The sequence below is a fragment of the Salvelinus alpinus genome, chromosome 27 (assembly GCF_045679555.1).
Source record: "Salvelinus alpinus chromosome 27, SLU_Salpinus.1, whole genome shotgun sequence".
In the NCBI taxonomy this organism is placed as follows: Eukaryota; Metazoa; Chordata; class Actinopteri; order Salmoniformes; family Salmonidae; genus Salvelinus; species Salvelinus alpinus.
In genome coordinates, this window is record NC_092112.1 from 25,489,978 (window position 1) to 25,505,239 (window position 15,262).

A 15,262-nucleotide genomic window follows, 5' to 3' on the forward strand; every position below is an offset into this window, starting at 1 on the left:
TTTTCCTACACAAGTACTTAATATTCATTGCCGTACCTTTTACTTTCAAGTGTAATAGTAATTAACAACCGATTGTGAATTATGCTATAGACAACAAAACTAGTAAGGGAGGAATCATAATGACTTGCCATGATAAGCAGCAGAGCAAACATCTGCTCACCAGAGGAGGCTGGTCGGAAGAGCTACAGTATGTGAGAGCTCATTGTAATGGCTGGAATGGAATAAATGGAACAGAGTCAAACATGTGGTTTCTATGTGTTTGATGTGTTTGATAGCGTTCCATTAATTCCATTCCAGCCATTACAATGAGCCTGTCTTCCTATAGCTCCTTCCACTAGCCTCTTCTGCTGCTCACACTAGATCGTTTAACACCATTTCCAATCACGTCTTTATTTTACAAGATGCCTTGGTGTCAATCACTAAAAACAACACAATTAAAGTCAAACACACAAACAATGGCTTGGTATCATACTATCATACATATAATATCTGTGCCTTAGATGTACTTGCAGGTTCCAGAACATTGATACAGGGAAATTAAGTAGGGGACCATCAATAAGTGGTAGTCATGGTAGTCCATTTGAGCTGCAGGTGGAAGAGAGATAGCAGGATGAAAGTCATGGCCGCCCCATCACGCTGCTCATCAGCTCCATGAGCAGGGAGAAGTGGGGCATGTAGAGAGCCATGAGGATGGTCAACAGGAGACAGCCCTGCAGAACCAGAGTCCCTGTCTCCACACTGCCTGGCGCCACTTCCAGCCTCAGAACACTGCTCTGGAGGACCTCGGCCACAGTGTAGAAGGGTAGGGGGTATGAAAAGAGGGCCTTAACCAGGAGACACAGGTTGACCACTATGCGTACTCCAGTGGGAAGGTTATCAGTTATTTACATTTACATTTAAGTCATTTAGCAGACGCTCTTATCCAGAGCGACTTACAAATTGGTGCATTCACCTTATGATATCCAGTGGAACAACCACTTTACAATAGTGCATCTAACTCTTTTAAGGGGGGGGGGGGGTTAGAAGGATTACTTTATCCTATCCTAGGTATTCCTTAAAGAGGTGGGGTTTCAGGTGTCTCCGGAAGGTGGTGATTGACTCCGCTGACCTGGCGTCGTGAGGGAGTTTGTTCCACCATTGGGGTGCCAGAGCAGCGAACAGTTTTGACTGGGCTGAGCGGGAACTGTACTTCCTCAGAGGTAGGGAGGCGAGCAGGCCAGAGGTGGATGAACGCAGTGCCCTTGTTTGGGTGTAGGGCCTGATCAGAGCCTGAAGGTACGGAGGTGCCGTTCCCCTCACAGCTCCGTAGGCAAGCACCATGGTCTTGTAGCGGATGCGAGCTTCAACTGGAAGCCAGTGGAGAGAGCGGAGGAGCGGGGTGACGTGAGAGAACTTGGGAAGGTTGAACACCAGACGGGCTGCGGCGTTCTGGATGAGTTGTAGGGGTTTAATGGCACAGGCAGGGAGCCCAGCCAACAGCGAGTTGCAGTAATCCAGACGGGAGATGACAAGTGCCTGGATTAGGACCTGCGCCGCTTCCTGTGTGAGGCAGGGTCGTACTCTGCGAATGTTGTAGAGCATGAACCTACACAAACGGGTCACCGCCTTGATGTTAGTTGAGAACGACAGGGTGTTGTCCAGGATCACGCCAAGGTTCTTAGCACTCTGGGAGGAGGACACAATGGAGTTGTCAACCGTGATGGCGAGATCATGGAACGGGCAGTCCTTCCCCGGGAGGAAGAGCAGCTCTGTCTTGCCGAGGTTCAGCTTGAGGTGGTGATCCGTCATCCACACTGATATGTCTGCCAGACATGCAGAGATGTGATTCGCCACCTGGTTATCAGAAGGGGGAAAGGAGAAGATTAATTGTGTGTCGTCTGCATAGCAATGATAGGAGAGACCATGTGAGGATATGACAGAGCCAAGTGACTTGGTGTATAGCGAGAATAGGAGAGGGCCTAGAACAGAGCCCTGGGGGACACCAGTGGTGAGAGCACGTGGTGCGGAGACAGATTCTCGCCACGCCACCTGGTAGGAGCGACCTGTCAGGTAGGACGCAATCCAAGCGTGGGCCGCGCCGGAGATGCTCAACTCGGAGAGGGTGGAGAGGAGGATCTGATGGTTCACAGTATCAAAGGCAGCCGATAGGTCTAGAAGGACGAGAGCAGAGGAGAGAGAGTTAGCTTTAGCAGTGCGGAGCGTCTCCGTGACACAGAGAAGAGCAGTCTCAGTTGAATGACTAGTCTTGAAACCTGACTGATTTGGATCAAGAAGGTCATTCTGAGAGAGATAGCAGGAGAGCTGGCCAAGGACGGCACGTTCAAGAGTTTTGGAGAGAAAAGAAAGAAGGGATACTGGTCTGTAGTTGTTGACATCGGAGGGATCGAGTGTATGTTTTTTCAGAAGGGGTGCAACTCTCGCTCTCTTGAAGACGGAAGGGACGTAGCCAGCGGTCAAGGATGAGTTGATGAGCGAGGTGAGGTAAGGGAGAAGGTCTCCGGAAATGGTCTGGAGAAGAGAGGAGGGGATAGGGTCAAGCGGGCAGGTTGTTGGGCGGCCGGCCGTCACAAGACGCGAGATTTCATCTGGAGAGAGAGGGGAGAAAGAGGTCAAAGCACAGGGTAGGGCAGTGTGAGCAGAACCAGCGGTGTCGTTTGACTTAGCAAACGAGGATCGGATGTCGTCGACCTTCTTTTCAAAATGGTTGACGAAGTCATCCGCAGAGAGGGAGGAGGGGGGGGAGGGGGAGGAGGATTCAGGAGGGAGGAGAAGGTGGCAAAGAGCTTCCTAGGGTTAGAGGCAGATGCTTGGAATTTAGAGTGGTAGAAAGTGGCTTTAGCAGCAGAGACAGAAGAGGAGAATGTAGAGAGGAGGGAGTGAAAGGATGCCAGGTCCGCAGGGAGGCGAGTTTTCCTCCATTTCCGCTCGGCTGCCCGGAGCCCGGTTCTGTGAGCTCGCAATGAGTCGTCGAGCCACGGAGCAGGAGGGGAGGACCGAGCCGGCCTGGAGGATAGGGGACATAGAGAGTCAAAGGATGCAGAAAGGGAGGAGAGGAGGGTTGAGGAGGCAGAATCAGGAGATAGGTTGGAGAAGGTTTGAGCAGAGGGAAGAGATGATAGGATGGAAGAGGAGAGAGTAGCGGGGGAGAGAGAGCGAAGGTTGGGACGGCGCAATACCATCCTAGTGGGGGCAGTGTGGGAAGTGTTGGATGAGAGCGAGAGGGAGAAGGATACAAGGTAGTGGTCGGAGACTTGGAGGGGAGTTGCAATGAGATTAGTGGAAGAACAGCATCTAGTAAAGATGAGGTCAAGCGTATTGCCTGCCTTGTGAGTAGGGGGGGAAGGTGAGAGGGTGAGGTCAAAAGAGGAGAGGAGTGGAAAGAAGGAGGCAGAGAGGAATGAGTCAAAGGTAGACACCCAGAACTGTGAGAGGTGAGCCATCCTCAGGAAAGGAACTTATCAAGGCGTCAAGCTCATTGATGAACTCTCCAAGGGAACCTGGAGGGCGATAAATGATAAGGATGTTAAGCTTGAAAGGGCTGGTAACTGTGACAGCATGGAATTCAAAGGAGGCGATAGACAGATGGGTCAGGGGAGAAAGAGAGAATGTCCACTTGGGAGAGATGAGGATCCCAGTGCCACCACCCCGCTGACCAGAAGCTCTCGGGGTGTGCGAGAACACGTGGGCAGACGAGGAGAGAGCAGTAGGAGTAGCAGTGTTATCTGTGGTAATCCATGTTTCCGTCAGTGCCAAGAAGTCGAGGGACTGGAGGGAAGCATAGGCTGAGATGAACTCTGCCTTGTTGGCCGCAGATCGGCAGTTCCAGAGGCTGCCGGAGACCTGGAACTCCACGTGGGTCGTGCGCGCTGGGACCACCAGGTTAGAGTGGCAGTTATCACCTCTTTGATATCTTCGCCCCCAGGTGAGGAAGGCCAGCACGGAGATGGTGGTCTTCAACACACAAGCCAGGGAGTGTGTCCAGCTCATCATGTAGGCGAAGTCCCCCTTGTCCTCCATGCTTCCCTCCAGGGTGGGCAGGAAGATCTGGGAGGTGTAGCTGAAGATGATGACCTCCACAGTCACCAGGAACCTCTCAAAGTCCACCAAGAGGACCATCCTCCTATCAGCATGCAGGGCACCAAGGTCAGGAAGTTCACCACGGACCAGGCGGCAGGAGCAGGGGTAGGAAGGAGAAGCTGTGACACATGATGCTGTGACACACCAGGTAGAGGATACATCATCAGCTCAACGACCTGTGTTGCGTTCACCACCCGACTGCCCAGCAGGCGGCCGGGTGGTGTCCTCGTAGGTGTCCTGCACTCGTATGGGCTGGCACTCCTCATTGTCCTCATAAAGGCAGGATACAAGGATCTTACCTGTGTAGTTGTAGATGACTGCAGCGAGAAGGAACAGAAGCAATCCTTGGTAGCCACTCTGAAGGAGAGCGTAAGGCAGCCCCAGAACAAACATACCCTAGGAGAAAGGAAAAAAAAAATGAACAACAGGTAGAGTGGGAACATGCAGTGATTGTTCTAATAAAGTGTGAGTCATCACCAAGGAGAGTGTAAATTACAGATCTTTGCCAGAGACACGATTGTTTGAAAACTGACACACATTAGAGGAGGATTTCTTCATGTACTCTAGACTAATCAGTACACAACATTAACACAACAATCTAATCTGGCAACAAACTCCTAATTGGATAGTCTGAGCACAATCTGGCTTCCAGTCAAATCGCAATGCAGAACAATGTAGCTAAGTAAACAAACTCTGTTTATAATGTGATTCTGAGTAAATGTGTAGATGCACTACATAGATAGAGTCAGGACAGACAGTAGGACACAGGGTAATTAGTGTTGTTGGAAAAGTACATGGTGTTGAGGATTATGATGATCGTATGACAAGGTAATATCTGAACAGATGAAGTTGTGAACAGCTTTTCAATAATCATACTCTGGCATAGAAATACGAATAGGGGAAAAACTGCTGAAATGCACATTTACTTACATACTAAAATGATGCTGTAGTTATTAAAATGGCCTTGTTGTCAAACATTTTACACAGGATTATTCTCAGCTCTTCTGTTTCTTCCATTAAATATATTCCCAATGCATCCTCTAGGCACAACAACAACAACGCAATACCGGTAATGCTCATACAGTGCACTTTCTAACATTCATTATCTTCCACAAACATTTCTTGAGAGTGGGAAAAACACATAAAACATAAAGATAGAGAAGCATCTTTCCTAAGGTGAGAAGTCTAAAATCTAGGTTACCTGATTGGCATTGGTCACGTTCCATCCCGCCTCCCAGGTGGTGATTTTGACCACTGCACTCAACATGAACCTGAGAGGCTAAATTGTCTCTCCCTGACATTTAAATGGTCTAACAGGTGAGACACTATGAGGGCTATTGACAGGCTGTTACAAAGGATAATCCCTTCCGGCTTTTAAGGTGAATAATTAGTCCATTGTGCAATGAATGTCTGGCCTCTGCAGAGGGCCTGATAGGGTCCCACTGAATTTGTAAGCTGTAATTTCTATTTTTAAACAACAAGATATGATAATAGTTGAGTGTTTTTGGGCAAATAACTTACATTTGTTGCAACTCAAATAGCTAACCTTGGTTCAACTATGGCAGTTAGACTTAACACCTGAGAGAACAATAGATCAGTGGTTCCCAACCAGGGGTGCTTTTTCTACTCATAGCGTTGCTATGGCAATGCAGCCGAGCGCAGTAAATAGGTGAGTGGATCATTTGCCAAGTAATCGCTTTACTCACAATCTAAGATATTTCTTTGTGACTTGTGAATTTGTTTTAGGCTGGTCCAATACTTTTATTTTATTTTTTGTGCTTCTACATCTGCATTGCTTGCTGTTTGGGGTTTTAGGCTGGGTTTCTGTACAGCACTTTTGTAAGATTCTGTGTTTTTTTTCTTAGTCAACCTTGTGTTCTGTTTCTTTGTGTTCTTGAACGTAGCCCTGTCTTTCATTTTTGTTCATTGATTTCACCTGTGTTAGTTACTCAACTGGTCCCATCAGCTCCTTATTTAGTTCAGTTCATTCTGTTTGTGCCTTTGTGAGGTATTGATCGTTTTGAGTCTACTAAGCCTTTTCCTAGCTCGTTTGTGAGAACCAGTTATAGCCATGTAACGATTCTCGTCTGGTGAAGGAGAAGAGGACCAAAATGCAGCGTGGTAAGTGTTCGTCATAATTTAATAGAAACTGAACACTACACAAAAATAACAACGAGGAGAAAACTAAACAGTTCTGCAAGGTGAACAGACACTAAAACAGAAAATAAATACCCACAACCAAAATGGGGAAAACAGGCTACCTAAGTATGATTCTCAATCAGAGACAATGATCGACAGCTGCCTCTGATTGAGAACCATACCAGGCCAAACACAGAAATACAATAACATAGAAAAAAGAACATAGACTACCCACCCCAACTCACGCCCTGACCAACCTAACACAAAGACATAAAAAAGGAACTAAGGTCAGAACGTGACAGTACCCCCCCCAAAGGTGCAGACTCCGGCCGCAAAACCTGAACCTATAGGGGAGGGTCTGGGTGGGCGTCTGTCCGCGGTGGCGGCTCTGGCGGGGGACGTGGACCCAACTCCACCATAGTCTTTGCCCGCTTAAGTGGCGCTTTTGGAGCGGCGACCCTCGCCGCCGACCTCGGACTGGGGACCCTTGCAGCGGGCCCCGAATAGATGGGAGACTCCGGCAGCGCCGTAGTGAAGGGCGACTCCGGCAGCGCCGTAGGGAAGGGCGACTCCGGCAGCTCCTGATTGACGGGCGGCTCTGGCAGCTCCTGACTGACGGGCGGCTCTGGCCGCTCCTGACTGACGGGCGGCTCTGGCAGCTCAGGACAGACGGGCGGCTCTGGCAGCTCAGGACAGACGGGCGGCTCTCGCTGCTCCGGACAGGAGGGAGACTCTGGCTGCTCCGGACCGGAGGGTGACGCTGGAGGCTCCGGACTAGAGGGCATCGCTGGAGGCTCCGGACTAGAGGGCGACGCTGGAGGCTGCGGACTAGAGGGCGACGCTGGAGGCTCCGGACTAGAGGGCGACGCTGGAGGCTCCGGACTAGAGGGCGTCACTGGAGGCTCCGGACTAGAGGGCGACGCTGGAGGCTCTGGACTAGAGGGCGTCGCTGGAGGCTCCGGACTGACGTCCTTCGTTGGAGGCCTCATGCCATGGATCCTCACCGGAGGCTTCGTGCCATGGATCCTCACCGGAGGCTTCGTGCCATGGATCCTCACTGGAGGCTTCGTGCCATGGATCCTCACAGGAGGCTTCGTGCCATGGATCATCACTGGAGGCTTCGTGCCATGGATCATCACTGGAGGCTTCGTGCCATGGATCATCACTGAAGGCTCCGTGCCATGGATCATCACTGAAGGCTTCGTGCCATGGATTATCACTGGAGGCTTCTTGCCATGGATCATCACTGGAGGCTTCGTGTCATGGATTATCACTGGAGGCTTCTTGCCATGGATTATCACTGGAGGCTTCGTGCCATGGATTATCACTGGAGGCTTCGTGCCATGGATTATCACTGGAGACTTCGTGCCATGGATTATCACTGGAGGCTTCTTGCCATGGATCACCACTGGAGGCTTCGTGCCATGGATCACCACTGGAGGCTTCGTGCCATGGATCACGACTGGAGGCTTCATGCCATGGATCATCACTGGAGGCTTCTTTCCATGGATTATCACTGGAGGCTTCGTGCCATGGATTATCACTGGAGGCTTCGTGCCATGGATTATCACTGGAGGCTTCTTGCCATGGATTATCACTGGAGGCTTCGTGCCATGGATCATCACTGGAAGCTTCTTGCCATGGATCATCACTGGAATGGAGATACACACAGGAGGCCTGGCTCTGGGAGAAGGCACAGGACTCACCAGGCTGGGGAGACATGCAGGAGGGTTAGTGCTTAGCACAGGCACAGAACTCACCAGGGTGGGGAGACATGCAGGAGGCCTTGTCCTTGGCCGAGGCACCGGATGCACTGGACCGTGGAGGCGCACTGGCGGTCTCGAGCGCAGAGCTAGCACCACTCGTCCTGGCTGGATCCCCCCTGTAGCCCGGCAAGAGCGGGGAGTTGGAACAGGCCGCACTGGGCTGTGCTGGCGAACTGGAGACACCGTGCGTAGGGCTGGTGCAGTATACCCCGGGCCGAGGAGACGCACTGGAGACCAGATGCGCTGAGCCGGCATCATCCCTCCTGGCTCGATGCCCACTCTAGCCCGGCCGATTCGAGGAGCTGCGATGTAGCGCACCGGGCTATGCGTGCTCAGTGGGGACACCTTGCGCTTCTCCGCATAACACGGTGCCTGCCCAGTCACTCTCTCGCCACGGTAAGCACGGGAAGTTGGCTCAGGTCTCCTACCTGAGTCCGCCAATCTACCCGTGTGCCCCCCCCCAAAAAACAATTCTGGGGCTGCCTCTCGTGCCCGTTACCTCGCGCCAATTCCTCGTAGTGGCGCCGCTCCACTCTAGCTGCCTCCAGCTCCTCTTTCGGGCGGTGATACTCCCCCGGCTGTGCCCAGGGTCCTTTGCCGTCCAAAATTTCCTCCCATGTCCAGGAGTCCATGTTCCCACGCTGCTTGGTCCTTTGTTGGTGGGTGTTTCTGTAACGATTCTCGTCTGGTGAAGGAGAAGAGGACCAAAATGCAGCGTGGTAAGTGTTCGTCATAATTTAATAGAAACTGAACACTACACAAAAATAACAACGAGGAGAAAACGAAACAGTTCTGCAAGGTGAACAAACCCTTAAACAGAAAATAAACACCCACAACCAAAATGGGGAAAACAGGCTACCTAAGTATGATTCTCAATCAGAGACAATGATCGACAGCTGCCTCTGATTGAGAACCATACCAGGCCAAACACAGAAATACAATAACATAGAAAAAAGAACATAGACTACCCACCCCAACTCACGCCCTGACCAACCTAACAGAAAGACATAAAAAAGGAACTAAGGTCAGAACGTGACAAGCCGTCAGTCTTAGATTTGATTCACCTACCTGTTTGCCTACCTGTGTATGACCATTGACCACGATTCCTGCCTTCTGGGAAGGCGAAATTAACACCTGCCATGCTCTGCGCGTGAATCTACACCTTTTTCTCCCTGAGTATTCATTACAACTTTGTGACATCGGCTGATGTAAAAAGGGCTTTATAAATACATTTGATTGATTGATTTTCTTCTCCGTCGTTAGTACACACATTTTCCTTGCCAAGATTGGCCGTTTATGTAGAGTTTATTCTAGTCCTTTCACAAAGCAGACAAATTAAAATCATTTTAATAAATTACCTGAAAATATTGGTATTGGCAGAGAATAATAGGAAATTATGGGAAGATACTTATCCTTTTCCAATTAGTCTTCTCTGAAACATTTCTTAGAATAACCGTGTAAAGAATAATTCTAGAATCCCTCTAGAATATTCATGTTTGGGCAGCTGCCAGCTGTGAGCCCACAGAAATGGCTGTCAAAACAGAAAGGGATTATATCAGAGATATCAGTTGGTGTCATCTAAGTTTAGAGATGGATTGTAAAGATCCCCTCTGAAGTTAGAGCTTTTCCCTCATTTCAGCTTTGATAGGAAATTGATGCTGTCTACTTACAAACCATTTTCTTTTTTAGTCTGTCACTAAGGGTGTTGTGTTGAAATGTAATCATTCCCTGTCACTGTAGGTTTGTGCCTTGTGTCAGTGTATGACTGAGATTGTCCCTCTTCTTTATCACATAGAGCTTTGTTCAGTGGCTTTTTTTCCAGGTCAGTGATAGGCAGGATCTGTATCCTTTCCTGTCAAAGGCATGGGACACATGTCTGTTAACAGAATCCAAAGCAGGGGGGGGACTCTAAATTTAGGCAGGTGATAAGCAAAAATAGTGCTATTTCGTCCTGTATTCTAAAGATGGGCACAGGAAGGAGAAGACATTATATGGATGTGTGTCATCATCATGATAATCCCATTTGTCAGGAGTATTTTATAACAGAGCTAAGCAGACTGAGGTGAGTCTCTCTTCCAATGCTGTGGTCATTTAGAGCATCACCAACTCAGCCCAACAGATGTTTAGTGGGGGCTCCATGACTGTCCAGATGGTAATACTGGATGGATGATGATATGCAAAACAACAACATAAGCCCCTTCAACATGAGGGAGAGAAGCTACTGAAACAGATATGTAAGGTTTCTCAGGCCTGTGCTACTCTGTGATAGTGTAGCTTCTTAGAGTGGCAGGTAGCCTAGCGTTAAGAGCGTTGGGCCAATGACTGAAAGGTTGCTGGTTTGAATACCTAAGGTGACAACTCTGTTGATGTGCCTTCGAGCAAGGCAATTTGCTCTGGGGGAGCTGTTTTACTATGGCTGACGCTGTAAAAACAACACATTTCACTGCACCTATCTGGTGTATGTGACAATAAAACATATTTTTATTGGCCACCAGCAGTAGAATAATGTCACTGGGACTACTTTTAACTTTTTCTGTTTGTTTGTCTTCTTTCCCATTATGACTGAAAAATATAATGTTTACTGGTGAAATAGAAATGTATTTTTGTGGTCATTATGTACATGGCTCTGCAGAGCTGTGTTTCCAAACTGTGTGGAATACTTTGAGTATAAAATCAATACTTAATTCTGCCACAACAACAATGAAAACTGGGGCCAACTCTAGTCTGACTTAGTCTTAGTAAATATAGATGAAAGGATGCTAATAAAATAGCTGTGGGTGCTTTGGCATTCATTTGAAATTGCTGTGTCTATCAGAAACATGAATGGCTGTCCATTTGGTTTGAGGACAAAATGTTTGGAGCATAATATAGCAAAATAAAAAATGCGTAGGAAGAAGGGCCTTGTTCATGAAACGGCACTGTATATTTCTAGACAGAGCTATTGTTAACGACAAAATCATTGTGAGTGTAAATTGCCTGGTAATGAGACTATAAAACATGTTTATCATGTATTTACAATAGTCTGACTGTTTCAACGGTTGTTTTGTTTAAAACATTTGCATATGTGTATAGATCTTCATGCATGCTGAAAATTCTGTGTCCCAGAGTCGCATCCAATAGAGCTCTGTATGGTAAACAAGTCAGATTATTAAACTTGCAGAAGGACACTACTAAACACATCACAGGACCTGTAGCCAGGACTTGAACCTATAACCTTTTGGCTACTACTGCCTCACGCATGGGCCCCGTATGCAGCCCTTCAGAGAGCTGAGGGATTTCTTCTCTTATCCTCATGGCATACTCCCCACTCAGCAGCTGCACTGAGACACTGCTCTCATGTGATGTTGGCCTGTCTGTCCTGACTAAGTGATGGAAGGTCGACCTCTCGTTGCACCCTTTGGTCTCTGCAGGAGGCCTGCCAGCGCTCTCGCTCTCACGCTCTCACGCTCTCGCGCTCTCACGCTCTCGCACTCTCGCGCTCTCACGCTCTCGCACTCTCGCGCTCTCTCGCTCTCTCGCTCTATCACTCTCTCTGTTCTTCATCTCTCTGTCACTCTCTCTCCATTTGTTTGTACCTCTACCTTCGTCCCTTACTCTCTCTCTGTTTCCCCTATATGCATAAATCGTGGCCATGACCCCTAACAGCTCAATCCAGGGCCTATCCAGTACACACTGTGTGTCTTTACTTTGTGAAAACACCACAAAGCTCTGCACGTCTGACCAGCCAGGCAGCCACACTCACCTCTAAGATTACTACATTACAAACAAAGCCACAGCCAACATGATTGAATTCATAATACATCACAAGACAGATGGGACACAAGAAATGTTTGGTAAACATTTAATTCTTATTGTGTTGGGTGTCGTATTTCCCATTATACATATGCTGGGTGAGCCACACTGGAGCAGGCTACAGAGTAAATATTACCAGGCAGGAGCAAATGAAATATGAATGAAATATGAATAGTGTCTGTGTGGACTGTGGAGCGGATATGTTCTTTTGGTGAAGGGGTCTGACCATTCACACCCCCTGAAATAGATATATGAGGCTAGGATATGATTGGATGATGTCTTGAGAGTAAACTATTCACTGGTGACATTCTCAGGCCTGGCTGTGACCAGACAGGAGGTACAGTATTCAAACCCTTGACTTTTTCCACATGTTGTTGTGCTACAGCCTGCATTTAAAATTGATTAATTGGAGATTTTGTGTGACTGGCCTACACACAATACCCCATAATGTCAAAGTGGAATTATGTTTTTAGAAATGTTCACAAATGAATTACAAATTTAAAGCTGAAATGTCTTGAGTCAATAAGTATTCAACCCCGTTGTTAAAGCAAGCCTAAATAACTTCAGGAGTAAAAATTTGCTTAACAAGTCACATAAGTTGCATAGACTTACTCTGTAAGTCACTACAAAGATACAAGCGTCCTTCCTAACTCCGTTGCCGGAGAGGAAGGAAACCGCTCAGGGGTTTCACCATGAGGCCAATAGTGAGTTTAATGTGTTTAACAGAGTTTAACGCGTGATAGTATTTCATTTTCAATAAATTTGCCAAACTTTCTAAAAAAATGTTTTCACTTTGTCATTATGGGGTATTGTGTTTTTGTTGTTTTGTTTTTTTTAAATAGATTTTGAATTCAAGCTGTAACAAAACAAAATGTGGAATAAGTCAAGGGGTATGAATACTTTCTGAAGCCACTGTACATAGGAAGAATGTTCATTAAAAGGGAAGTGTGAGACTGAGACGTTCCACTCAACATCCCCTTGAATCCTGCATCAGCAGACACTAGTCGTCATGACTTATCCATTATCTAATTGCTTCAGTAATGACAACATCCTAGTCTTCTATTGGTCTATTGGATTTAATACCTACGTTTCTGGTGTCAGAAGCTACAGAAGGGAGATGGGGGTTTGTTATTGGCAAGGCTACCAATTGAGCCTGCAGTTCCTCATTTCCTCCACATCATTTAGCCTAATGAAGTTGCAAATGTGTATTCCTTTCTAAATGTGCATGATAGACAAAGTCAATTCTCGCACTTCTAGGAAGCTTGAACAGGAGATTCCTCAGATGTTTTCTCAACTTCCAATTACTTGACCATTTGTATTGCACTAAATGGATTCTCTTGTCACATTTGAAACCCGTGGGCAGCTTGTTTAGAGAGCAACTTCACAAAGTATTGCCAGCAGTCAACCAACTAACTCTTAACTCTGTACTTCAGAAGGGGTTTTGATTTTAGGGCTGTCTGTACTCATTTTCCTCAATTCACTTTCTCAAAAAACGTTTTCAAACTATGTGCAATGTGATTTTGCTAAGTCAGTACTTAGTCATCTGCTGTACTAGTCTAAACCATGTTATACTCTGTATTTCAATTCACATTTATTAACATATCTTACTTTAAAAGTAGATGATTACACTTTTAGAAAAAAAGTTGCTATCTAGAACCTAAAAGGGTTCTTCAGGTGTCCCCATCAGAGAACCCTTTGAAGAAACCTATTTGGTTCCATGTAGAACCCTTTCTACATGGAACTCAAAAGGGTTCTACCTGTAACCAAAAAGGGATATCTAATGGGGACAGTCAAAGAACCCTTTTGGAACCCTTTTTTCTAACAGTGTACACAATCCCTGCGATACCACGTGTTATCCTTTATCTGTCACAAGGTGCATTATACAGACATCAATCAATCAATCAATCAATTTTATTTTATATAGCCCTTCGTACATCAGCTAATATCTCGAAGTGCTGTACAGACACCCAGCCTAAAACCCCAAACAGCTAGTAATGCAGGTGTAGAAGCACGGTGGCTAGGAAAAACTCCCTAGAAAGGCCAAAACCTAGGAAGAAACCTAGAGAGGAACCAGGCTATGAGGGGTGGCCAGTCCTCTTCTGGCTGTGCCGGGTGGAGATTATAACAGAACTATGCCAAGATGTTCAAAAATGTTCATAAGTGACAAGCATGGTCAAATAATAATCATGAATAATTTTCAGTTGGCTTTTCATAGCCGATCATCAAGAGTTGAAAAATAACAGGTCTGGGACAGGTGGCGGTTCCATAACCGCAGGCAGAACAGCTGAAACTGGAATAGCAGCAAGGCCAGGCGGACTGGGGACAGCAAGGAGTCACCACGGGCGGCAGTCCCGACGCATGGTCCTAGGGCCCAGGTCCTCCGAGAGAAAGAAAGAGAGAAGGAGAAAATTAGAGAGAGCCAAGATTTTCAAAATTTCCATAAATGACAAGCATGGTCAAATAATAATCAGGAATAAATCTCAGTTGGCTTTTCATAGCCGATCATTAAGAGTTGAAAACAGCAGGTCTGGGACAGGTAGGGGTTCCGTAACCGCAGGCAGAACAGTTGAAACTGGAATAGCAGCAAGGCCAGGCGGACTGGGGACAGCAAGGTGTCATCATGCCCGGTAGTCCTGACGTATGGTCCTAGGGCTCAGGTTCTCAGAGAGAAAGAGAGAACGAGAGAATTAGAGAGAGCATACTTAAATTCACACAGGACACTGGATAAGACAGGAGAAGTACTCCAGGTAACCAACTGACCCTAGCCCCCCGACACAAACTACTGCAGCATAAATACTGGAGGCTGAGACAGGAGCGGTCAGGAGACACTGTGGCCCCATCCGAAGAAACCCCCGGACAGGGCCAAATAGGAAGGATATAACCCCACCCACTTTGCCAAAGCACAGCCCCCGCACCACTAGAGGGAAATCCTCAACCACCAACTTACAATCCTACAATCCTACAATCCTATAGCCCACAAAGGTCTCCACCACAGCACAAACCAAGGGGGGGCGCCAACCCAGACAGGAAGATCACGTCAGTAACTCAACCCACTCAAGTGACGCACCCCTCCTAGGGACGGCATGAAAGAGCACCAGCAAGCCAGTGACTCAGCCCCTGTAACAGGGTTAGAGGCAGAGAATCCCAGTGGAGAGAGGGGAACCGGCCTGGCAGAGACAGCAAGGGCGGTTCGTTGCTCCAGAGCCTTTCCGTTCACCTTCACACTCCTGGGCCAGACTACACTCAATCATATGACCTACTGAAGAGATAAGTCTTCAGTAAAGACTTAAAGGTTGAGACCGAGTCTGCGTCTCTCACATGGGTAGGCAGACTGTTCCATAAAAATGGAGATCTATAGGAGAAAGCCCTGCCTCCCGCTGTTTGCTTAGAAATTCTAGGGACAATTAGGAGGCCTGCGTCTTGTGACCGTAGCGTACGTATTGGTATGTACGGCAGGACCAACTCGGAAAGATAGGTAGGAGCAAGCC

At 47.6% G+C, this 15,262-nt stretch overlaps 1 pseudogene; it reads right to left on the reverse strand.

Annotated features, from left to right (window-relative positions):
• Nucleotides 1-342: 342 nt before the first annotated feature.
• On the reverse strand, nt 343-8,614 carry LOC139555853 (vesicular inhibitory amino acid transporter-like; annotated as a pseudogene).
• Between the last annotated feature and the right edge of the window lie 6,648 nt (nt 8,615-15,262).